General features: G+C 49.7%; 1 protein-coding gene and 1 long non-coding RNA gene across 6 annotated transcripts in view; one reads left to right on the forward strand and one right to left on the reverse strand.

Moving 5' to 3' along the window:
• Positions 1–26,554, forward strand: part of ZHX2 (zinc fingers and homeoboxes 2) — a 161,593-nt gene that overhangs the window by 30,680 nt on the left and 104,359 nt on the right. The gene's annotated exons all lie outside the window — the stretch shown is intronic.
• LOC109273204 (uncharacterized) lies at positions 1,947–3,595 on the reverse strand. The gene is made up of 3 exons (XR_002082908.2): positions 3,469–3,595; positions 2,445–2,550; positions 1,947–2,334 (listed from the first exon to the last, which is right to left on the reverse strand). It is a non-coding gene; the product is annotated as an uncharacterized LOC109273204 (long non-coding RNA).

Genomic DNA, 26,554 nt, shown 5'->3' on the forward strand with positions numbered 1-26,554 from the left:
CCCACGTTGGGCTCTGTGCTGACAGTACAGAGCCTTCTTGGGATTCTCTCTCTCTCTCTCTCTCTCTTTCTCTGCCCTACTTCCCCTCTCTGTCTCTCAAAATAACAAACTTTAAAAAAAAAATCCATAATAGTTTTGATTCAGTGCATGCATCATGGGCCAGGCATGCTGGGTCATCTTCTCCGTTAGGTACATAGGCATAACGCCTAGTGCCCACGATATTTTCAGAGCCCCAGAAAATGTTTGATTTTAATTTCCCTTAAAGTCAGAAGGAAAAAATGAACATAATAATAATGAATATAAAATCAAATATAGAAATAAGAAACAATAATAAGCATCATGATTTATCTGGCCTGGATTGTACTCCTCTTTATACCGATGTAATATTAAAAACCCAATTTTTTCTGTTTTTTTATTTCTATTATTTTTTTTTTTTAATTTAATGCAGGAAGGGACCGGACCCATAAAGGCAAAAATGTGTAGGGCTCACAAAAGTCATAATGCAGCCTTAATTGTGAGATCTTCACAAATGTTAGCCCAGTCATTCTCAGGAAGGTTTTTTAAATTCTCATTTTACAGATGAGGAAATTGGAGCTTCAGGAGGTTAAGAAACTTATCCAAAGCCACATGGCTAGTAAGAGACTGTATTAGGTTGGGCTAACAGCGGTAACCCCCAAATTTTAATAGCGTAACGCTTTAGGAGTTTATTTCCTGCGAACACGATTCAGTGCAGATGTTTGGCAGGTGGTCTTCCACACAGGGATTCGGGAACCTGGTCCTGGGAGCACTCTGGGTCAATTGGTAGATGAAGAACCACATGTGGGAGGTTTTCAGGGGCTGGGCCTGAAATTGCCCCACATTACTTCCGCTTTCAGTCCATTGGCCAGAGTGTAGCCACGTGACCATCCTAACTGCAAGGAAGACTGGGAAGTGGAGTCCAGCTGCATGCTTGGCAGGAAGAGAACATGGATAATGGGGAACCCTCTCAATCCCCCGACATGGTGACCGTGTTGGATGCCAGCCCACATCTTTTCTACCCCAAGTCCATGCTCTTTCCACTCTAATTAGCTGATTCTTGCCACAAAGCCCCTTTATGGGCCCTTTAATCCTGCCAGACTTGCCCGTTTACTGCGCCCCGCACCAGACCTTTGCCTGCCCCGTCCCCCTTGCCGTGGTCGGCGCTGGGAAGAGAGATGCATTGGGAAGGCGCTGCTCCTACCCTGGAATTGCTCGCAGGCTACCTTGAGAAGACTGCAGCCTGGTGCCGTGTGCTCCGTGTCTCCCGGTACCCAGCCCAGTAGTGCTTCTGGGCATGTGCTGAAGCCAGAGAATACCTCCACAGTGTGAGAAAAGGAGGCTGCGCAGAAGGTCTCAGAGAGCAGGAGAAAAGAGGTTTGAGCTGGAGTCTTGGCTGGACCGGGAGCCTTGGGCAAGGCATCGGCGGTAAGGGGGTGGTAGCAGGTGATCTTGCAGCACTAAAATGCTGCAGTCCTGGTATTGCTAGTTATTTGCCAAAAGCGAATTGTGTGGCCCTGCCCTTGAGCTGTTAACAGTGTTGCCTTTGAACCCCCGTGTTCATAAAGGACAAAACGGCTGGAGCCAGCTGGAGGCCAGATGCCCTGTGGATGTTTCTGTAACTGTTGGGCTAGCCCAGTGACCCTGGCGATGTTCCAGTAGTGCTGGTGTTGGTGGGCACCCAGGTCCTGCAAGATCAGGCCAACACCATCAGTCAGGAGACCGCTGAGTTGAATCGGAATAACTCCCTCCTCCAGGAAGCCCTCGGTGGTCCCTACCTGCTCAGAACTCAAGGCACTTGTTGCCATGCCACCTTAAGGTCCTGCATTGCCTCCTGACACCTGGCTCACAGCTCTCCTCCCATTCCCCGTTAGTCTCTCACGCAGGCGCAGAACCCCGCTTAAAAATGTGTCTTGCAAGGAGACTTGGCATCCAGGACGCGCCCCGGGAAGAATTTGTTTTTGTTTTAATGCCGAGGACGTTTGCATGAAAACAGGATCTTTGTTGCTTAGGAATTGATCAACTCCTGCTGCTTCTTCTCCCTGCTGAAGTGCCAGCCCCATATTTGTCACAGGCAAGCAAGTAACGGGACGGCTGGGACCTCCACAGATAGAGGGTCCTGGCTGTTCAGGGAGGGCTACAGAGGCCATGGGGTCCACAGAGAATCCAGAATCCTTCCTACGCTGAAAAGAGCTCACAGGTGAGAGGTGCCCTTGGCCGAAGAACTGCCTCCTGAGTGAAGATTCTTTGTGGGTCTAGTTTGTCCTAGATGCTCAGGAGAGAAGAGAAGGGGCAACACATTTAAGAAGGGGCCTCCACCTGCAAGGAGAAAAAAGGAACAAAGCGCAGACGCAAGTGACAGGAACTGGTACGTAGAGCAGAGAGGTGGGAAGTGAGGAGCTGGACAGGCGTGGGGGTCTACTACTTACCCGTAGGGTAAGCATGGACATGCTGCTTCACCTCTCTGCACCCCAGTTTCCTCACCTGCAGAAGAACATCCATCTCTTGGGGGTGTTACGAAGATTAAATGAGATGCTATATGTTAAGTGGGTGGCATGGTGAACACTCAATAAAGGCAGACTCTTATTATTGATATTAATAATAACAATTCATAATAATACCAGATGCTCTCCATCCTAAGGAAGAGATATCCAGATGGCCACAAAAGGCTATTTAGAGAAAGGACTTGAACTTGATTTGACACAGCTGTGTCCACTGCAGACCATTCTTGAGGAGGTTGGAGAAACAGTCCACGAAATCGAAGTAAAATCGCCCACATGCCCGTGGAGGGGGGTTCTCCAGGCCCCCCCCCTCCCGCCCATTTGTGGCCCCGGCCTGGCCTGACAGGCGTTGGCCTAGAAGGAACAGAGATGAGAAAAGCCTGGAGTGACAAGTCAACCCGTCAGGCCCTTCCTCTTGCCTCAGTGCTTGGTTTCTGGAGGGCAGGGGGGCGTTTATGTCCAAATGCCCACAAGAGGCCGGACACCTTTCTCTCTCTGCGCCCTTAATATATGCTAATCAAAGCTGAGAGCCTGCAGAAAATATCTGCTTGGCAAAGCCCTGCTCCCTCGCCTTGGCTTGCCCACCCTCCCTGGGCTTCCCCTCCCATCTGCCTATCCAAGGGCGTCCATAAATCCGGCTTTCGGAGCCCTCGGGGGCTGGCAGGGCTGCCGTGGACCTCAGTCACATCTCGATGGAAACAATTGAAAACCACTTGGCAAAAAACAAGGGGTGACCTAATGTTTCGTAGCAAGAATACATTTTTTCCTCGCCATTCTTATTCAAGCCCTGGAGAGAAAGCCGGCTGCTCTCCAACTCCTTCGGGCTGGGACCTCAGGGTTTCTTATTCCTTTCTCCCCACTTTCTGACCACCCCCCAGGGGAAGCACGGGGAGGCCAGGCTCCCGGGCTGGCTGTGGCCCCCACGGCCATGGAGGAGCGGATCGGGCCTTACCTTCCTGACTTGCCAGGCGGCCTTGGTCCCCTCAGAGGCAAGGCTATGGGCACAGGGGCCTGTGAGAGGCCCATATATGGAGCCTGGGGAATGTGGGATCTGGCAGTCCGCCTGGAAAAAATGGCCGTGTTCTGAGGGCCAACTCTGCCGAATTATAAATAGCACTGCCTCCCTCCCCTTCCAGCTTGCTGTGTCTGTCACCGAGCCTTCATAGAGTAAGTTGGAGAGGACCGGACAGGACAAAGGGGCAGGCGGTGGGGAGGAGGGGGAGACCTACAGGACTACAGGACTTTCGGCTGCTGTCTTGAGATCGATAAAGAGAACTGTCACCAGACCGTGGGGCTGAGAGTAGACACATTTGAGACAGCAGAGTGACTACTGATTTAATACGTTTTTATAAGCCAAATAAATATGGGGGGGGCGGGGGAGAACTAAGGGAATGTTTAAGTACAGGAGATGGCTTTAGAGGAGGTTTTGGAGCCTTTAAAAAAATAATAATAATCAATTGTCTCAATATATGAAAGCTTTCTCTCTGGCTCCAAAAGGCCAGCTGTTGTGGCTTCCAGATCGGAACCTTTGGACAGGTGCCCACAAAGGCCCATCCTGGGAGTCTTCTCCCAGATGATTTCTCTGTGGGTTTTGGTATCTCCCTGACATAGGGGAAGCAGGGGCACTCACCCCTTCCCCACAAATGTCTGCACGTTCTTTTGCTTACCACGTCGAGGGTGATGAATTTGGAAGGTGTTAGAAAAGAAAGAAAGAAAGAAAGGAGTGTGCAGCTCTGGCTGTAGAAGGCCCCCCAGCGATTCACACCTGGGTGATAGTGATCGGTAGGAGGTGTTCCAGCAAATTCTGAATTCTGGAGGAGGGGTGGGCTACTACTGCAAGGACCCGAAGTCCTCGATCGTGCCCGTGACCGTGCTGGGTGCTCCTGGGGACCCGTGGCCAGGTCTGCCGATTTGCTGCCCGGCCCTCCGCGGTCAGAACTCCGAAGTCGGGTCTAGGGGGCTCCGCTGAGGACGATGGGACTCAGGCGCCCGAGATGTGTGGAGGGCCAGCACACCCCCACATGGGTGTCCGTGCCTCCTCTGTGAGAGAGCGGGCAGCGCCAACAGCGGTTGCTTGTGTCCTTTGCTCCAGTGCTTGTGGCCCTTGTGTCCATATCACAGATTTGGAAGTGGGCTCACCGATGGGTCTCTCCTCTCCTACCTTTTTATGATCCCCCTTTCGTGCGTGCTCCGGAGCTACGTGTGAAATCAGACATGTTGAAAGAAAGCTTAAAGAGGAACAGACAAACCTTTGTGTCTTTTGGACACTTGTCAGTAGAAGATCTGCGGACCCCACAGAATTCAGGCAACCAGTCAGCATGGGGTGTGAGTGGGTGGACTTTGGAACTTGCCCTAGTGTTCGATTTGGAAGGCCCGTCCCAGGGAGTGGCTTGAAACCCGTGCCTCTGGAGCCCTCGGCGGGGGAGGTACCTCAGAGGCTGGGAGACAAAGGGCTTCCAGACTTTGGCCCATTTCAGGCAAAGTAGCTCCGCCCGTTCCCTGCTTTAGGATGAGACAGCATCATTTGAAAAGGGATGGCATGTCTTCAAAAGTGTGGAAACCAATACTGTGGCTCTCTCTGTCATTTCAGCGCTAAGTAAATGAGTGTGACTCTTGTCTCAGGAAGGGAAATCTCAGAGCACGGGGACAGGGAGGGAAGCACAGTGAGCATCTTTTCACCTCCCTTCCTTCGGCAACTGAGGCCCGGGGAGGTGATGGGATTTGTTGAAGGGATGTGAGTGGCAGGACCTGGGACTCAGAGCCACTGCAGGTGCTCGTCAAAGAGGCACGATGTGCCCTAAGCACCCCCAATGGTGGTATTTGATCCGATCAAGACAGACAGTTTCCCAGAGGAAGTGACACTGAGCCAAGATGAAAAAGATGGCAGGTGACAAGAAGGTGACGAGGGGCAGGAGGATTATCCAAGCAGAGGAACCACATGGGGGCTCGGGCAGGCAGTTCAGGGAAGCAGAGGCTTGGGAAAGGCGTTGGCTTTCATGGGAAGACCCGCCCCCCCCCCCCCATCTGTCTGAGCTCACATCTCGCCTAGGGAACGAGGAAGGTGAACGGCATTACCACCTGCCAGGCGAGGCCACGTTCTGTGGGCTTTCAGAGTGGTTCCTCTGGCCGACCCGGAGCCCAGCTTACCACGAACAGAGCCTGCTCCCCAGAGAGGTGTTTCTGCTGGAGCCCAGGCAGGATGGCGTGCTGGAAGGCTTGCCGCAGCAGGACTTGAATACATAATGTGCCTCCTCTGACTTGAGCTGTGAGAAAGTCCAGACGGCCTTCTCTAGACAGGAAAGGACATCGCAGGGACGGTGGGGTTTGCTCGCAGTGAAACTCCCTGTGGCTTCCTGGGGAGAATATTGGTCTTTTTCTCAGGGTGTGCGCTTTGCATGAGCGTCGGCCCTGTTCGGGCCCCAGATCTTGTTTCTGGTCCCAGGGTGCACCATTTATTCCTTAATCAGAAGTGAAGGGGGACTTGGCTAAAGATCCCCGGAAATGTGGACATTGATCGTTGTCACCCAGATGATACGCTTGAAAAAACAAATACATGTTCTTTGCAACATAACATCCTAGAAAAAGGATTCCTATTCTTTTATATTCTGCTCTCTGGGGAAAACCAGCACGGGCTAGTGCCGACTCATCCAATCATGGGCTTACCTTATCCTCAAGCTTCATGAATCCCGCAGAACCGAGGGGGAGTCTGGGATGGCTCAGGAGAGCATGCAGAGCTTTACTAACTAGCAGTCAAGCAGAGAATTCCCAGTCACTCCCACTTGCTTTTTTTTTTTTTTTTAAAGTAGGCTCCGTACCCAGCATGGGGCTTGAATTCACGACCCCACGACCCCAAGATCAAGAGTCACATGCTGTACTAACTGAGCCAGCCAGGCACCCCTCTCCTACTTTCTGATACGCATTTGGAGGCGGGGACTTTCTGCACAAAATGCCTTACTCTGTATTCATGAGATTCATAGTCTCCATCCTGACATGCTAGCCTCGGTCCTGCGAGAGTGTGGTTCATGCTTCAGCTGTCTCTGGGCCAGGGTTTCTCAAAGTGTGTTCTGAGGAGCCTGTGTCCTGCGTGATGCTCTGGGACAAAGGGGTTGTGTTGTCATGTTAGTTTGGGAAATGCTGCCTACCGATTCATCTTGCATGTTAATTCTCTGTTCAGATGTCTACGCCAGATATCTTCCCAGACCACCATTACCACCGCTGTCAACACCTATCCCCATACCCGTTCTGTTCCTCAGAGTCCTTTTATTTTTTGTTAAGTTTGTTTCTCAATTTTGAGAGAGACCGAGATGGCACCAGTAGGGGAGGGGCACAGAGAGAGGGGGAGAGAGAATCCCAAACAGGCAGCGCAGAGCAGAGCCCGACGCGGGGCTCAAACCCACAAAGCTATGAGATCTTGACCTGAGCCAAAACCAAGAGTTGGACGCTCAGCTGACCGAGCCACCCAGGTGCCCCCTCCGAGTCCTTTTATATCCTGCTGTTATATTTATCTGTTGAGTTTTGTATTGTCTGTTTCCCCCACACTCACAATGCTCCACGTGCCAGGGACCTTGCCTGTTTTGTTCAGTACTGTATCCCTTGTGTCTAGAACACTGCCTGGCTCAATAAAATAATGTGTCACTGGACAGCGAACACATGAACCAACTGATATGTTCAAACCCTCAGGACTCTTCCATATAGAATTCTGTTTAATTTTATTTAGCTCAATATTTTTTCATACTTCTTCCCCCTTTTCTTCAAATGCCCAGCTCATCTCATCACATAAGCCCAGGTCGAATTTGACCCTGAGAGGCCAGCTCTGACCGTTCTACCAGGAGAAGCTGGCCTCCTTGTCCCACACTGTCTCATCACCAGGTTTCATTTTCTTCGTGGTATCATGACCAGTGGAAATTGGCCTGTTCATTAGTTCTCTCCTAACAAAGAGTGTGTTAGTTCACTTCTCTGATCTGAGCTCTGTGAGGGCAGGGAGGTCATCTGTCCTGTTCACCACCGACTCCCCAGGGTTCAGAACAGTGCCTGGTAAGTGATGGGTAATAATTTGCTGCATGAATAGCCCTCTTTTCTGACTGACCCTTATCAGCAGCCCGTAGAATTTAAATTCCACCAAACACGCTCTGGGACAGGCTGTTTTCTGTCAACCCTCACAACCAGTTGCCAGTCATTACATTATGGTAACTGCTCCTCTTCTTCATAAAACCACCAAGTGTCAGAACCAGAAGGGACATCAGAGAGTGTCTACACCCAGTGCTCTTGGTTTATTGTTGTTGTTGTTGTTGTTGTTGTTTTTAAGTAAGCTTCACGCCCATTGAGGGGCTTGAACTCATCACCCTGAGACCAAGAGTTGTGTGCTGTAGTGACTGAGCCAGCCATCCCTACCCTCACCAGTGCTCTCGTTTTTCAGAGGGAGAAATAGATAATAGAGGCTTTGAGAGGGCAAGGGCTGCCGGTTCAGGACTAGTCCCCCAGGGCTCCTGTGTCCTACTCGAGTTATCCTCCATTGTCTGTGTTCTAGGGCTGCTGTACCAAACTACCACAAGCTCGGTGGAGGTCACAAGTCTGAAATGGGTCTCACGGGGCTAAAATCAAGGTATCACCGGGCTGTTCCTTCGGGAGGCTCTAGGGGAGAATCTGTTTCCCTGACTTTTCCAGCTTCTGGAAGCTGCCTGTGTTCCTTGGCTTATGGACCCTTCTTTCATCTTCAAAGCAATGGCCTATTGAGTCTTTCTCAAACTGTGTCACTCTGACTCCCTCTTTCACTTCTGAGGACCTGCATGATTACATCGGGCCCGTCCAGATAAGCCAGGATCATCTCCCCATCTCTACGTCCATAACCTAACCACATCTGCAGAGTCCCTCTTGCCATGTAAGCTAACATATTCACAGGCACTGGGGAGTAGGGCGTGGACATCTTTGGAAGGGACGTTTTTCTCTCTGCCTCTCATCACACCATCTGCCCCTTGCTACACCCTCCGGCAGATGCACGTTCTCCTCCCCACTGGGACTCCCAGCACTTTCTGCATCTACTTGTCACATCACTTTATAGCTCGTCCAGTGTCTGGCTGCCTGGCCAGGCTGTGACTTCCTCATGGGCAGGGCGGTCATCTCTGTACCCAACCGTTAGCCCATTCCTGGCACTTAGGAAGCACATAGGAAGTGCCGTTGCCTTGGCTGAGATGGATGTAACCCACCTCCATTTACTACACCAGCCCCCTGCTTCCATTCACTGAACTGAAGGGGCCCCCCAGCAGCTTCTGCTGTTTGCGTTTTGCCATGGGACCAGTCCACAAAGAGAGCAAGAGAGAGCCTGGCCCCAGCTTTGGTCTTCTGGCACATTAAAGTATGAAAAAATATGAGAACTGATTACCGTAAAACCTGCAAAATCTTTATATCAGCAAGTTTACTCTTGATATCCAGAATACTCTGCTATAGAACCGAGTTGTGAGTTTAGCACGAGGTTTACATTTAAAAGACTTTAAAAACTTTTTGAAAATTTTATTTATTATAAAGAGAGACAGCAGGGGAGAGGGGCAGAGGAAGAGAGAGAATCCCAAGCAAGCTCCACACTTCACACAGAGCCTAACACGGGGCTCGATCCCACAACTCTGGGACCATGACCTGAGCCAAAACCGAGAGTTGGAGGCTCAACCAACTGAGCCACCCAGGTGCTCCTATATTTAAAATACTTAAATTCAGGGTATTGTACAGGTCTTAGAGTCTCTGATTCAGACAGCCTCATATAGTTTTGACATGGACTGTGTCAAAAGTTTCAATTTATGCCCTTTTGTGAGTGAGAAGCCTGGTCTGAAGAGCCCTCCTGTTCACACCCCCAGGCCTCCAGACCTTGTGAGAGGTTCCACTTTGGAATAAAGGCTGAAGGAAAAGGCCCTGGGATGTGGCTTAATATTCAGTATCAGACCTTGAGCAAGTCACATTCTTCATCCGAACGTTGTATACTCAGCTGTCAGCGAGGGGCTTGGAGCCCATGACTTTTAGGTTCCCTTTTCACCAACATCCTGTTACCTGGAGGGATCTGTGATAGATGCCGCCACCTGGTTTCTGGTCCGAATGTAGCCATGAGGAAGGTTTTGCTTCTGGCCCGGGCCGGTAAGTGATGGCATCACTGTCCTGCCTTTCACAGAAATCCCGGAAGATTCCTTCCGCTCTCCACAGTATTCTGAACCTGGCAGAATCCTAGAGGTTCTCCACCCTGGAGAGATCCTGTCCCTCTTCTTCTTCTTATTTTTAATGTTTAATTTTTTTTGAGAGAGAGAGACAGAGCACGAGTAGGGAGGGGCAAAGAGAGAGAGGGAGACACAGAGTCTGAAGCAGGCTACAGGCTCCAAGCTGTCAGCTCAGAGCCCAATGCAGGGCTTGAACTCATGAGCTGTGAGATCATGACCTGAGCTGGCGTCGGACGCTTAACCGACTAAGTCACCCAGGCTCCCCAGAGGTAGGGTGGTTTCTTATCTGGGGTGAGTGCAGACTGAAAAAAAGCCCTGATTTTGAAGCATCTTTGATGGCTTTTAGAAAGAAAACAGGACCAAAAAAAAAAAATCATAAACAGTTGAAAACAATATGTATGTTTCTGTGTTATGTGGTTTTCTATATGTTCTGTTTCACAATAAAATACATTTTAAAAGTCACAAGCAAACAGCACTGAATAAACGGGGTTTCAGGTCCACAAGGCAGCCAAGAACCCGTTACTCCCTTTCTAAGACTGTTCTGTTTTAGGCTGTTGTTCTTCCGCCCCCCTCCCTCCAGCCCCCTGCCTCACCCTACAGCAGCCATGTCTTGGGCTGGTCCATCCACCAGGTCATTATGATGGTCCTCCTGTATTGAAAACACTGTGTACCCCCAAGTTCCCTTGATGACACACAGTGTGATGTGGGAAAAACAGCTCAGACCCTGATGTCCAGCAGAAACCTGGATTCAAGTCTGCCCTTGTCTGCTGTCTCTTCACCTCTCTAGGCCTCAGGTTCCTCACTAGCAAAGCAAGGGGCCTATCCTATGTTAGGCTTGCAAACTCAAGTGCATATGAAGTCAGGCAGGTAAAAGGAATGAGGAAGGCGAGCCAGAAGTAAGGAATGGGGAGTGTGGCAACTTTGACAAAATCGAAAATTCCACGCCCAGTCCAAAAGGGACACTCGCCATTGAGCCCCAACAGACTGTTCCCAGGCAGGAATATGGACTTAGGGATGCCAGACAGCTACCTTTTGTTTGTTTTGTTTTGTTTTGTTTTAATTTTTTAATGTTTATTTATTTTTGAGAGAGAGGGAGACAGAATGCGAGTAGGTTAGGGGCAGAGAGAGAGGGAGGCACAGAATCCGAAGTAGGCTCCAGGCTCCGAGCTGTCAGCACAGAGCCTGATGCAGGGCTTGAACTCACGGACTGCGAGATCATGACCTGAGCCGAAGTCGGACACTCAACCGACTAAGCCACCCAGGTACCCCTACCTTTTGTTTTTCCAAGGAAAGTTGGAAATCTTGGTTTAAAAAAAAAATGTTTATTTATTTGGAGAGAGAGAGAGAGAGAGAGAGAGAGCATGAGCGGGCAAGGAGCAGAGAGAGGGAGAGAGAGAATCCCAAGCAGGCCACGTGCTGTCAGCACAGAACCCAACCCGGGGCTCAAACTCACAAACTGTGAGATCATGACCTGAGCCGAAATCAGGTGTCAGACGATCAACCAACTGAGCCATCCAAGTTTCCCTGAAATCTTGGTTTTTATAAGACATTTCCAAAATGCTTAACGCATAGTGTAGCTCAAAGAAAACACGTCTGAGAGCCAAATCCAGCCCCAGCCACCTGTTTGCAAGCCTCGGGCCAGAGATTTGGTAGCTTGCAACCCACTCTGATACATGGGAATGCCGCCATGCATGCCTTACTTTCTGTGTGCCTGGATGTGTGTTTCTCTCATTGCAATCAAGGCACGTATTGTCCCTGGAAGATAGTAGGTGCTCAATTAATGATAGCCATAAAGTTCTAGATCCACGTGTCGTACTCCCGTGTACCACCCCACACGAATACACACCAGGACTAGCACGCGTATACAAGTAGTCCCCAGGCGTTTCTGCTTACTAAATACGCAAGAACAGCAACCTTTAATGATATCGTGGAATCGTAATGATGGAATTATGGTAATGATACCGTGGAATGATATCATGGAGTAGACTGACCTACAGCCTCTAAGAGGGGCCCCGCATGTGTGGTTTATGTTCTTCCTGATGTAGTTTATGCAGGTAAGAGAAATGGAGTCCTGCTGGGTTATGTCCTCTGTCAAAGGCCATGGTGCAGCAGCCCCCTCTCCCCATCTGGCACCCAAAGAAACTTATTCGACCAAGCCATGAATTTCTCCCTCCCCCTTTCCTTTCTCCCTCCTTCACTGTCCCCTACTCACCAGGAGGAGGTAGCAGACAACTCAAGGACACCTCTCACTCACCAGGGGCGGGACATGGGCTTCGGTGGAAAAGAAGCCCATTATACCCCAGATCTGTGGCTGTGAGGGTGAGCGCACCTTGTGCAGCTGAAGGGAGCACAAAGAAGCACTTGAACCCAGTGGCATCAGCCTGCCTTTCTTCACTGGAGGGAAAATGGGCCATTATTCCCACTGTGCCCTATTCCCACCAACTCTCCGCCTAACCTCCAAGCAAGAGAGGCCCCACTTTCCAGCAGGTTTCTCTGCTGGACACTCCAGCAACATATTAGCATATTTTGCATTAAAAAGGACTTGGAAAATGAATTAAATGATTGGCATGGTGTTTTCAAAAGGGTTTTCCAAACTACTAGTAATTGTGTGGTGTTAAAATTCACCACTCCTGCCTGAAATGCCCTGAGCCTGGCAGCCAACTTAATCAGGAGACATCGCACCAGGCGGGGCGTATTTTAAGGCTCATGATACCCGGGGATTGCCTGAACAGTACCTGGAGACTTGCTAAAGAGAACCTTGTCCTAGTTTTTCAGCAAGCCGGCAGTTCATTTTCCTTCCTCACGGAGCCGAGATTTACGCCAATTCAGAATCTCTTTTTATGAGAGGGTCTGGGTCAGCTCCGGAACAGTCTGTTGAGGCTCCAGGCTGTGTAGACAGTATCCAAATGCAGACAACAAGCTAACAGAGGTGGAGCTTGGGGGACGGGTACTAGGTTGGTCACTCATGGCACTGCTCTGGCCACGGGGGCTCTGTGTAGGGGCACGAGTGTGGCAGAAGCTTCTAGAACGCGCTTTGAGAAATGCTGCTCTGGTCCAACCTCTTTATTTTTCAAGTGAGGGAGATGAGACCGAGAAAGACTATTACTCGCCCGGGGTCAGAAGCCGTTTTTATTCTTCCTCGAAAGCGGGATTCGGATCCCCTGACTCTTAATCCAGGTTTGTCGTTTTTGCGGGTGCAGAGGAAAGGAAAATTAAGGGGCACCCGGCTGGCTCAGTCAGTGGAGCGTGTGATCTTAGGGTTGTGGGTTCAAGTCCTACATTGTGTGTAGAGATTACTTAAAAAGAAAATCTTACAAAAAAAATTAATTGGGAAATAGGGGTGCGGGGCTGGGTAGGACTCCCGGAGGGACATTAGGAAGTCCAAGATGGAGGATGACAAGCTGTGGGGAGAGCCTTAGGCTTTTTAGAATAACAGTTGTTACTAACATCATAATTAACCGTGATAATGGTGGTAGTTGCTAACACTTGTGTGCTTTCTCTGTACCAAGCGCCATGCCAAGAGCTGGCCTGTATTACCTCATTTGACCCTCCTAACAACTCTGTGAAGCAAGGGTTAGTACTCACGCAACCCCGTTTTACAGATGAGAAAACTGAGGCTCAGAGATCAAGCAACCAACCTAAGGTTACCCAGACCTGCCTGCAGCATCAGAATCTGTACAGAAAAAGAGAGCGTCCGTAAGCAAATGATCAGGAAAAGGTAGTATGAGGCACACAGCTACCAGACAGTATTAAGAACAGAGACAGGATGAGGGAGAAAAGAGTGGGGACCGAGGAGAGCGCCAGGGGCACCCAGAAGGTGCTGGTCAAGAAAGCAGAGTGAGATGCGGTGTGGATGGAACGGGGCTCTGTGACCTGGGCTCCCATGTCTGTGCAGGGAGCAGCTTTGGCCCAAGAGCAGAAATACAGACCTGGAGCTCAGGAGAGGAATCACACAAAAACTCCTGGTTTTTCAGGAACTGGAGGGGGGAAGGAAGAGAGAGAGTGCCTGGATAATAGAGTGTGTGTGTGTGTGTGTGTGTGTGTGTGTGTGTGTGTGTGTGTGTAGGAGGACCATATGCATACACACCCTCACACACATCCCTCAGGAGTGACTTGTAAGGAGAACGTGTCCTCAATCCAGCTCAGCCTGGGATGAAGGAAGAGGTGCCTGATCAGAAGGGAGACTGGAATCAGGGAAGACAGGGACAGCCATGCCCCATGCCTGTATCCACCAGGGCCTGGCTAAAGGGATCTCAGGAAGTGTCATCCTCTAACTCCCCTTGTCTGAGCAGAGAGGCCCCCCGCCCCCTTCCGCGTGCTGTTGGGAGAGGCGGCTCAGTGGGTGTGGGCTGAAGCAGGCTGCAGGACAAAAGACGGAGGGGTAGAGGGCTGCCCCCTGAACGGATGAGTGGTTTATCTCATCTCGTGTATTTTTCCCTCCCTTCTTGGGGCTGATGGATCGTATATGTGAATGGGCTTCTGGATGACTAATGACAGATGATTCTCACTGGGAATACAAACAGTATAGTGGGTCTGGGCTCTACCAGGGTCTTGTGGGCTGGCTTTTATTTCACACGGAGTATCTGAAGATGGCAGATAACAACTCATATACCCTACACATTGAGGGCACTGATCTTTTTAAAAGTAATTAAGACGCTATTTCAGCAAAAAGTTGGAAAAATGTCCTATTGCCTTTTAGTCTCATTAAAGGGCCTCAAGAACTTTTAACAGCGGTTAGAATTTCTGTGCTTCTCCACGTTTACTTAACGTGCTGATAGTCCCTTCAAAAGGATGTGCACGGGTACACATGTAAATTAGAAAGAAAGGAAGAGGAAGAACAGTATGAAAACCCTCCCAGCTCAGTCTAGGAGCTGGGCAAGAAAGCCTCTCTACCTGAGCTCTGCTGGGGTCTGCGTCCATTTGGACTGCTACGGTAAAAGTACTATAGACTGGGTGGATTGTAACCAGCAGAGACGTATTTCTCACGGTTCTGGAAGCTGGGAGTCCAAGGTCAAGGCACTGGTGGATTCAGTGTCTGATGAGAGCCCGCTTCCTGGTTCATAGACAGTCGCCTTCTCACTGTGTCCTACATGGCAGGAGAGGTGAGGGGGTCTCTAATAAGAGGTGATAAGGGCACTAATCCCATTCATAAGAGCTCCACGACCTAATCATCTCTCAAAGTCCTCACCTCCTAATACCGTCACACTGGGTGTTAGGATTTAACATAGAAATTTTAGAGGGACACAAACTTTCGGTATAGCAGGGACCAAACATAGAAGACTGAGTCCACCTTCAAGTGTTAAGGAACGTAGGGTTGGAAACCAAATGTACAAGCAAAGGCATGGGACAGTTGCAAGGCGATAGCCCCAGGACTGAGGGCTCCGAATTTTAAGAGTTCAGAGAGGACACAAAATAAGTGACCCCAGATGGAATTCACCTTGACAGGTTTTCTGCATATAAAAGGTAAAGTTTGGAGTGCTGTTTTGAAGGAGGAATGGCCAGCTGAAGGAAACGGCACAAACAGATTGTAGAGAACCCATTGGTGCTGACGATGTGGGTTTTGCTCTCTAGACCGGGAGAATCTGAACATGCCATTTTGACGGACTTCTCATGTTCAATTTTGAGTGTGACTGAACATCCAAAAGAAAGGCCCCCGAGCAATGAGTCTCAGAGCTCTGTTTGCTCGTATGGAGTCCGCTAGCCCCCTGCAGCCCAGCATCGTTCAGATGCCTGCCCTCCTTTCTAAAACAAGAGCCAGTTTGGTGAGGTCACCTGCTGGTCCCCTCATTTGCATTTGGTGGTCAGAGCTGGTCAGGGTGTCATTCAGACAAATTAATTTTGCAAAGTCCTCATGGGTTTACAGGTAGGGGGATGGATGAAGGATGAGAATGTGAGATGTAAAAAATGCATTTCAGAAATGCCATCCCATTAGAGCTTCATTTCGGTCCCTTGGGGTGGCCACCAAGTAAACAGCTTAATTTCCATCCCTGCTGGAGGTGCCGAATGCAGCATTCACACTTGCCAACAGATAAATGTCTCCTGTCTCTGGCGGTGCTTAATGGCTTTTAGTGGAGTTAAGGCTGGGAAGAAAGGGACTGACTTTCTCTTATTGGGTAAAACTGAAACACTGGGGAGACAATCCCTTTTCAGACAGATCCTTTCCTTCTCAGATTACTGAGCCACAGCCCAGCCAACTCCTTTTCAGCTCTCTCAGGTAAAATGGGAGACAGAAGCCACCCAACTGGGGTGCAGGCGGTGGGGGGGCTGTGACATGCTGGTGTTTGGGATTTGTCAGCTGAGAGATTTGCATTTCTAATAAGGGCCGAGTCCAAGTGTGCCTCAGCCCTGTGGCTGCCCTGTCTCTTTAGCTCTCCGAGTGCTCAGTTTGCTGGCACCCAGGGAAGGATCTTCAGCATAAATAAATCGCTGTGCAGAGAGAGAGGAAAGCAGAGGGTGGTGGGCATCGGGGGCGCTTTCTGGCGCGAGCCTTGAAGGTCCCGTAACAAGCTGCAGAGCGCCCTGGCGAATATTCCCTGTGCACCTGTACCTCACATGCCCTTTGTCTACATTTGTTTTTAAAGATTTTATTTATAAGTGATCTCTGCACCCGACCTGGGGCTCGAACTCACAACCCCGAGATGGAGAGTCGCCTGCTCTACCAAATAAGCCAGCCAGTGCTCCAAGAAACTTATGAAATGTTGCTCTCTGAGATTGTGAGATTCATTGTCATTTCTCTGAAAAGAACCAGGCATGTCTATCCCAGTCTTATCTACATTGGCAGAAAATTGGGAGAAGGAAACCTACGTCCTCCAAGAGATGAAGAGTAAGACAAATTCAGTGGTTAAATAAATGAACGATTAAATAAATAGCAGAAACCAATACAGCAAGTCTACTTAGTAGTGTGATTTTTTTAAAAGTGTTAAACGCTAGGGGTGCCTGGGTGGCTCAGTCAGTTGTGTCCGACTTCAGTTCAGGTCATGATCTCATGGTTCGTGAGTTCGAGCCTGGCATCAGGCTCCATGCTGACAGCTCAGAGCCTGGAGCCAGCTTCTGATTCTGTGTCTCCCTCTCTCTCTGCCCCTCGCCCACTCGCACTCTCTCTCTCTCTCCCCCCCCCCCAAAATAATAAACATTTAAAATTTTTAAAAAATAAAAAATGTTTAAAGATTAAAAATTAAAAAAAATAAAAGCGTTAAATGTTAAGTGAAAAATGCAGGATATGTACTGTATACTGTATATAGTTTTTATTTTTAAAAACACGATGTAGATGGAAATACAGCAAGACGTTCAACAGTTAGTTCCTAGACATGACATCAGAGATGATTATTTTTCTTCCTTTATTGCTATATTGCCTACAATGGCTTTTTTTCTGATTCTAGAAGTTAAATGTCGAAGCAGGAAACTGTCAGATTCCCTCTTTTCTTTTGTTTCTTTTCCTTTCTTATCTCCTGGCACGAGAACATCAGCTTTGCTGTCACTGGGACCATCTAGGTGCTGCCCAGCCAAGCCTTCAGTTGCTAGCAGGGAACAGAACTACAGGAGCACAGGACAAAACTTGAACGTACCTAGTCCCCCTCACCTGCCATTTACTCTGCCTTGAGTTCATCTAAACCGTTCTTGAACTTGTTTATATTTTTAGCTCATACTGCCTCTCAGGCCCAACAAGTTCCATGTGTTTTCCACCCGCCGTGTGAAGTGGCCGAGGCCTGCCTGTCGCGTATCCTCAGATGACCTCCTTCCCACGCCAAGGGGTCCTCCCCGGTTTTGCACTTCTAGCGAACAAAATAAGAACAGCGAGGACACGTGCACAATTAGCAAAGCACCCGTACAGACATAATCGATTTTGTAGAACTGTTGAACCTGGTGTTGAGAGAGACCTCCGAAATTGTTGAGGCCGGTGTTTTCCTCAAAATTCACATAATGACAGTCACTATTTCCAGAAACCAGTGGAAATTGTACAGTACCCAGGATACGGTGGCACTGGCTGCCTAAAAATATCACAGGGCTGTGTGTGTGGTGGTGGGGAGGGGTATTTTGGCTTTGGCTCTGGGCAGGAATCGAATAACAATGGTCACCTTGTTTTGATCAGGGACTCCGGCATTTCTACAAGTGCTTTGCTATTTTGTTAATGGAGAAACTAATTAATGTATGAGAGACAGAATCTTTAAAAATTTGGCACGTGGAAAGGAGGACATTGACGGGACTTTGCTAATCTGGGCCAGACCTGTGAGGCGGAGAGGGCAGGAATATTCCCGCATGCCGGACAGAGGAGCAGGAGGACCCCGGAGCGGCCACCTGACCCCAGCTGAGGAGGCCAGCGCACAGAGGCATGGGCCTGGACCCAGGCTGTCCAGCTGTAAGGCCTCGGCTGTCTCCAGGTCGCCTCTTCTCTCTCTGTTTAAACCAAGCCCCTGAGATACGTTACCTGCACTGCGAATAATTTAATAGACTTTGGATTCGGGCACGCTCCAACGGTGGTCTTCCTGTCCAGACTGAGTCGTCAGTCTGGAAAACGATTGGTTAGTTTCATGGCCTTTCTAGATCCTTCAGTCTTTCCCAACTGTAGAAACACGGGCTTCCGGGTTCAGTAGGGTACAGAGGGAAAGAAGGTGGGCTCTAAACTCCGAAAGCCCGGGTTCAAATCCTGCCTCCCTCCCTCACCGGTCCACAATCCCAGGTTAAACTTCCCAACTGTAAAATGGGAATAATGATAGTATCTGCCTGAAAGGGCCTTTGTGAGGATCGGGCAACACACTGAATGAAAAGTGCTTGTCCAGTGCCTGGCGCCCAGTATATACTCCGTGAAGATGAGTCGTGGCCTCTGATGTCATCATTGTTATTGTCGGTGTCCCATGAAAGGACCATAGTTAGGACACAGTGCCAGCTTTGAACCCGTTTTGCTTTGCCAGACCAGTGGCAGTTACCCCATTGGCTGTGTCGCTTCCTTTATCCTTTAGGGGAAAACAACCCAGTAGCTCCTCATTCACCCAGTTCCCGTTTCAAAGGGAGCAAAGCAAGGCCCAGTTGACCTGCCCTACATGACTTGCTCAAGGTCACACGGCTCGCTGGGGCAGAGTGGGAGAAAAGAGCTAAATCTAGAGCTCTTCACTCCGCAGTGCCCTGTTCCCTCTACGTGCCTCCTTTAATCCTCCAGACCAGGAAAATAGGGAGAAACGAGAGAAAGAAAGAACCAGATCCCCAGGAACCCTTGTTTGGATCACTGAGCAGTCACTGCATGCCTGCTGCTTGGTTAGTGTCTTTCTTTCATTTAGGAGCTTTAGATGCCGGTGAGGGTGGGGGCCCCCGATGGTTCCCGTTTCGCTTTCCTCCCTTCCTGCCTTCACCTGACTGCGCTCTGCATGAACCTCAGAACCTTGGGCGGTGGGTGGATGACGGACACAAGGAAGAAGCATGGAGTTGGCTGGTGGTTTCTGGTTGGTATTAAGCCCTTGTCCCCGCGTGCTGGCTCCAGAGGGGCATTACAGGAATCCTCTGAGGCTCACGCCCATCTCAGGCTCTGCCGAAAGCCTCCTTACCTGAACCAGCCACTTCCTGAGCCCACCTTTTTTTGAGAGAGAGAGAGAGAGAGAGAGAGAGAGAGAGAAGAGAGATAGCACGAGTCGGGGAGGGGCAGAGAGACAGGGAGACACAGCATCTGAAGCAGGCTCCAGGCTCTGAGCTGTCAGCACAGAGCCCAACATGGGGCTCAGACTCTTGGTCTGCAAGATCATGACCTGAGCGGAAGTCAGACAGTTAACCGACCGAGCCACCCAGGCGCTCCTTCCTGACCCCACCTTTGAGGTGTCAGACATCCTGGGGCCACAAAACTGAAGGAGCTTCACTTCCTGCCTTCCAGGGGCTCACCAGTGGGGCAAGTTAGGCACAGACTGTGAACCAAATCACGGGAGGATTTGTGCACATAAGGGTTTGGGGAAGTGCATTCCAGGCAGAGGAAGGTTTGAGCAAAGACACTAAGGTGTCACCTTGCACAAAGTGCTTCAGGGTTGTCTGGTTGCTTTGAATATGTTTCTTCTGTCCCGGCTGGACTATAAGTGCTTCTAGCAAGAAATCACAGCGAGTCCTCCTCTTTCTTCTTAGCCCCTGTGTTCGTGGGGGCTGTTGACAGATTGGAAAACACCTTCAGCTGTACAATTCTTACTTGACTTGCTCAGCAGCTTTGTGGGGTTAGACTTTATTTCCATTTTAGAGATATTTAAACTGAGGCCTTGCAAAGGTGACTTGGTGGCTCAACTCCTTAGTGACCGAGCCTAAATTTGCACTCGAATCTGAAGTCTGATTCCAACTTCGCCATGGATCTCACCTTTAATTGGTCAACACTCGGGAAAGGGGCCTGAATTCAGTTGTTTGACTGAGAGGGAGACACAGGAGCAAGAGTCATGGAGCTCAGTAGAAAGGGCAGTGGCTTCAGAAGGGAGGCCCCTGGGGGCACCTGGGTGGCTCAGTTGGTTGAGTGTCCGACTTCGGCTCAGGTCATGATCTCGTGGTTCATGAGTTCAAGCCCCGTGTTGGGCCCTGTGCTGACAGCTCAGAGCCTGGAGCCTGCTTCCGATTCTGTGTCTCCCTCTCTCTCTGTGCCTCCCCCACTCATGCTTTGTGTCTCTCTCTCTTTCTCTTTCTCTCTGTCTCTCAAAAATAAATTAACATTAAAAAAAAAAGAAGAAGGGAGGTCCCTGGCTTGGGTCTCAGCTCTGCCAAGCATGAGTTGCAGGGACTTAGGATAGTCACTTCTCTTTGAGACTCAGTTTCCCTGGTTGGAAAATGAGAAGGTGGTAGGAGATCCCAACTCATAAATCTGTAGAGCTGGGATCAAGAACCTTGGTGTTCAGTAGCTTTCTTCTGTCTCAGCCCCCAGCCCCTCCCTAGCTGCCCCCAGCCCCTGGTTCCGTCCAGCCCCTGTGATTTCCCCTCTCCAACAAACCCCACCTCTATCTAGCTCAGTGGAATCACCCAGGGAGCATGTTCAAATGCTGAGTCTGAGGCCTTTTCCTAGAACCTGAGGACTCTGAGACCCTGGAGATGGGCCTGGGAACCTGCATTTCTTCCCTAACCACCCCCAGGAAATTCTGATCATCAGCCAGACTTGACAATTTGTGCCTAAGCTTGGTAGTTCTCAAACTTGAGTGGGGATCAGAATCACTAGGGGGGCTTATAAAATGACTGAGCCCAGCTCCAGAATTTCTGATTTCGTAGTTCAGGAGCAGGACCCACCAATTTGCATTTGGAACAAATTCCCAGGTGAGGCAGCGGCCACCCTTTGACAACCACTGCCCTAGCTGATTCTCTGAGAGCCCAACTAGCAACCAGCAAGGGAATCTTTACTCATGGGGAAGCCCCGTCAGCACATGAACTTTTTTCACAGAGACCTTTATAATTATTTAGATGACCAGAATAGAAGCTAGTGTTGGCTGTGACATATGCTACATACCAGGCCCTGTGCTAAATGTCTGGAGTCAGTTTCTTGTTATTATATAGGATTTTGCAGATTCAGAATTAGAGGATCCATTAGATTGAGTGCTCATCTCAGATTGCACCTACGACCAAGACAATCAGGACTTTCTAGAGCAGTGTTCCGGCTAATTTCCTTACCCCACGAGGCCTCTCTGTACTGTGTCAGCCATGATGGATTCTGTTACGGGCATTTCAAGCCAGGTCCAGAGAGGGTTCACCGTGCAGGTTGGGAGCGGTACTGCTGGTCAGAGGAGCCTGGAGCCTTTCGTTAGTTCCCCACAAATGGTACCCTGCTGTTAGTGGCCTTTGGCCCATACCTGCGGGACAGCACGACTGCCCCTCATCTCATCATCTACCTAGCCCACTTCTAGGGGACCCTTCACGGACCCACAGGGTGTTGCGTCTGTAGCTCGTAGCTCCTGGGGTAAAAAAACCGGGCTCTGCTGCTGGGTCACAGAAGACCACCAGCCGGTTGGGACTCTGCCTGGGTTCTGGCCCGGCTGATGTTCCGTTTGCCCATAACAGCCTTGGAAAAGAACTGTTGGTGTGAGATCCCAGGAGACATTCAGCAGATACAGATGGAGAAGGTTGCATCATAACTCAAACTCTGGCGCGTCTTTATTGGCGAGCTTCTTTCCCCCTGACTTGTGAAGAGTCTTCCATTGTTTAGCAGCAGGTTCCCTGATTTGTGAAGAAATGTAGGACAGAGTAATTAGAGAGGAAATCCAAGTGGTCATGAGGGCTCGTTCCACCCTTAGGTCTTTATTCTCACAGTTTGCCAACACACACACACACACACACACACACACACACACACACACACACATCATGCTTGTGTGCGTGGTCTGTTATTGTTTTATTTGCCCAATTATTTTTACATCTGGCAGGAATCTCAGGGGTCTCAGGAAGTCATCCAAGTTGTTCTTGCCTTTCATGCAGTGTCTTTTACTTCTCCTACCTGTGCTCTTGGCTCTGTGGAGAAAAGGAAGGAAGGAGGGCAGGAAAGACACTGATCCTTCAGGGGGGCCAGAGGCCTCCACACAGAGGCTCAGAGTGTTATCCTTTCTGTTTTAAGCGGATTGACATGCCCCCTTGAAGGCAGCTTGGCAGAGTCAGCTGACTTTGGAATTGGCTTTGAACGCTACAGCTCTACTCGGGATCCTCCACTGAACCAAGCCACCTTCTCCGAGCTTCAGGTGGCCAGTCTGACCTGCCCGTCTCCTCTGAGAGGTTGTGAAAGAAAAGAGATGATGGCTATGAGAGCATCTCTCCCGTCTGAGAGGGGAAAGGGATTCTAGAAACCTAGGTGTTTTACTTTACTAATGAGAAAGCGGGGCACATGGTGGTCCAGCACTTCCGGGGCAGGAGAGCAGGATTGGAAGCAGAAGCAGGGCATTGCCATGGTTGTGTTTCCTTCCATGATTGTTTTGTAAACGGCGAGCAAAGTGAGTGCGGAAGCAGAAGGAAAACGATAGGAATCTCTGGCCGGAGCACCTTCCCCAGCTTCTGAGACAGCGTGTCATGACCAATCACTCGGTTTCTTTGTGTGTGTGTGTGTGTGTGTGTGTGTGTGTGTGTGTGTGTGTGTGTGTGTGACTCTCTGTTTCGGTCTGTCGGTCTCTCTCACACACACAGACACATCTCTTGGTTTAAATAGAAAAAGGCAGTGACTGCTCTTCACAGGAGAATTACTCTCTTTCACTGATCAGCAGGAAATCCATTGGGCATCATCTTACTCGGCAACGTATTTTCTAAGACATGAAGGAGTAAAGCTTCTAGTCGGGGAGAATCCACTGCCTGAGCTCTCTGGCATCCATGGGCTTGTGGCCTTGTACTTGCCTCAACCCCCAGCCCCCTAGTTCCCCTGTTCCCCTCCCACAGATAGACACGTTCCTGGTCCTGTTGCCCCCAAACACACATAGGGTGAAATCGGAGAACATGGGCTATTAAAACAGCCAGAGGATCAGAACTCTGTTTCTCACTAGCAGTGTGACCTTGGGCAGGTCACTTAACCTCTCTGAGCTTCAGCTTCCTCATCTGGACCATAGTAATAGCCCATTACATTGAAGTGAGGCTTCACCTTCACAGCGGAGAAGGATAAAAAGTGCTTAATACCGGGACGGGGACGGACACAAAGTAGCGGCCCAATAAACATTAATCTGCCACTATTGCAAATGTTGGAGGGATCCTGAAGATCACGTGATTGCGGTATCATTTCCGTAAGGGAATTGACTGGTTTATCATGTAAATGAGATCTCACTAGGCCTCCAGCAATCTGGCTGCATAGTTAAAGCTCTAATTTTCTACCCAGGGAAGAACAAATATTGTCCAAGTGTTAAGCACTCCATAGCTGAGCTGTTATCTCTGCAATACTGAGATGCTCCCGTGGTACTTTTCAATGCTACCTTGTGCGCATAAATATCCTTGTATCTGAAAAGGATATAAAATTGCAAATAATAAAAGGATACCGATACAACAGAACTGGACACCATGAAAACAGGAGTAAAAACACAAAAGCCCAATTGTCAATGGGAGAGAGGTTACATTATGCTGCACTTTCTAGTTTACAAAGCACTTTTTTATAATCCCCATGCCCCAGCGGCCTCACAGCCGGCCTGGAAGGTAGATATCATCTCACCCAATCTGCAAGCGGGAGAACGGGGTCTCAGGAGGAGAGCCGTCATGTGAGTAGGAAAGACAGACAGCAGCCACATCCTCCCAGGCCTTGTAGGACTTAGGAAAGGAATGTGAGTAGTTCTGAGTTCAGTGGAAAGCCTTCGAAGGTTTAAGCAGGACAGTGTTGCAATGTGGTCCACGTTTTCAGATGACATCTTGGTGGGGGGGGGGTGGAGAAAGAGCAAAAGTGGAAACAGGGAGGCCACTCGGGAGGTGGCTGTGGAAGTTCAGGCGAGAGATGTGATGCTTGCAAGAGAAAGAGAAGTGGATGGGTTGGAGATGGAGGCCAGGAGCCAGCCTTCCGGTGGACTAGATATGGATGCTAACGGAGAGGGGAGAAGCAAGGATGGCCCCCAACTCCCTGGTGGGTCGCTGGGTGGCTGGTGATCTGATGGGGCATCTGCAGAGGAACAGGTTTCTGAGGTGGGGGGCGGGGAATCGGGAGATCCATTTGCATTTATTTTGGGAAGGAGGATGTATTTCCCCAAACACTTGGTCCTCTGATGGCAAAGAGCTGGTCGTATTCACTTGCTCCTGGATGTTGAATAAATGCTTTCAGTGAGCAGGGTGAGCTCAGGCCCATCCCCAGCAGCCTGTCTGTAAAGAATGCTGCCCCTGGCAAGGCTCCATGTTCCTTCAGCCGCCAGGGAACCAGGGAGCCATTCATGACCCCTTCTCAGAACATTGGGCCCGATACAAGAAACAAACAAAAAACCCCAATGTCCTACCTTCTAATGTTTCAGGCTTTCGGTAACTTTTTCTTTCGCCAATCTCCACGGGATCTTTCCTCAGCTAACGTTTGAAAGTGATTCTTTTTTTTTTTTTTTTTTTATGTTGTGCTCAGGCCTTAAATAACCTTTACCCCGTGGTGGCTTCCAAATAGATGAAGCCTGGTAAAATTACAATAATATCAACAACAATAACAAGCTTTTGTAGACTTCCATTTAATTAAAAGACCTTGTTATTTTAGCCTCAGGAAAAATCTCTGAGCTAAGATACATGGTGAGTTTGTTTGGCTCTGTTTGAGAAGCCAAGGAATGTGGTACCCAAGAGCATGCAAAATAATAATAATAGTAATAGTGTTAAATTAAAAGAGTTAAGGCACTCGGAACAGGGCCTGGCGCATGAACGTTAGCTGTTGTTTTTATGATCAGTTTCTAGATAGACAGACCCAGGCACAACGAGGCTATGATGTACCCAGTAGTGGAATCGGCTCCCGTGCGCTCTGCGATATTCCCGGATGCTGCTCTCAAAAGGAATCTATGTTCCAAAGTGATCTTCAGGTGGACGGGAAGGCTGCTGCCAGGGGTGGGTCCCTATGAAATGCTCCTTTTCGGCCGGCCAGCAGTCACCACCTGTCTCCCTTGCAAATCGGTTTTCTACCTGAGGTCTGGGAGCAGGCCACCCGAGAGCCTGTCCTCTCTCCACTGCCTCCCGCCCCAGGGGCTCCCCCTCTGTCCATCATCTTTTGCTCCTTCCCATTCTGGGAGGTAGAGCACAAGCCCCGCCTCCACCACCTCCTCCTCCCCTGACCTCCACCCTCCCGGCACTCTTCTCCAAAGGGCTTCTGCAGCAGGGCCACCATGGGCACCATGGAAGGGCACATGACCTCATCTGCCCCACGTGACTTCTCACATGTAAGTCTTGCCCCCCCCCCGTTGAGTAGATGGAGACAGAGGGAGGCCTTGTCTTGTACCTGGTGACTCTCACTGCCCGGTGTTCCTGGCCCAGGGCCAAGCCAAGAGCAGGTGCCATGACATCATACGACTGACTTCTGAAACAATCACCACAATCATCCCTACAACCCACCTTTGCCAATGGGTGGTGAGCTCATCCAAGTCAACCCCTTGGGGAGCTCACCTCTTATTACAAAGGTGCCATGGCTCAGAACAGCCCAGACCCCCCGAATATCCCCCCAACACATTCTGAGCCTTGAGCTTGGCAAATCAGTGTCCTTTGAAGGTGGTTCCACCTGTCCTATCTGTGGAACCAGGAATGTGACTTACTTTAGAAATATAGCTGGGGAGGCAGGGGACAGGTGTTGAGAGTAAGGGACAGTTATACCATAATGTGCCCAGTTTGCTTTTTGCCTACAACCTGACAGTGAAGACAGCTCCAGAAAAGGGCTTCCAAAGGTGTCTTAAGCAAGGGTCATGTCCCTGAGATCGATAGGAAAGGTCTGCCACGGGGATCCTGTGGAAACAAAGGTTCACTTTGGGCTGAGTCAGTTCTGTGAGTGTGGTTACAGTTTGTCCACAAAGAGGAATGAACAAGTGAGTGAGCCTTTGGGTGAAACCTCATTATCTCCTGGCCAGAGTGCGTGTGTCGTTGTATTTGTGTATATTTGTGTACATGTGTGCCTCGGGAGGGGAGCCTGCAGACCCAGCCACCCCGAAAAAGACAATCCTTCTTTGAAGCAGATATAATGCTCATTCCTTTGCCTCTTGCCGTCCCTCACAGGGCCCCCAAATTTGTTTCAGCCCAGTGACTCCCTCCACTGACCTGAATTTAATTATTTTATTCTTCATAAAGAGAACACCTCCCCCCCGCCCCGATTCCCACCCCACCCCCAAAATTAACTGACCTCTCCTCATTAAGTGTTCTAACAACACGGTTTTGTGTGGGAAGAGACGTGGGCTCTGTCCACAGGCCCCGCCGTTGATCTCTGTTAAAATGATGAAAATTTGACAAGGCAAG

The sequence above is a fragment of the Panthera pardus genome, unplaced genomic scaffold (genome assembly GCF_024362965.1).
Source record: "Panthera pardus isolate Hobbes unplaced genomic scaffold, ASM2436296v1 HiC_scaffold_7, whole genome shotgun sequence".
In the NCBI taxonomy this organism is placed as follows: Eukaryota; Metazoa; Chordata; class Mammalia; order Carnivora; family Felidae; genus Panthera; species Panthera pardus.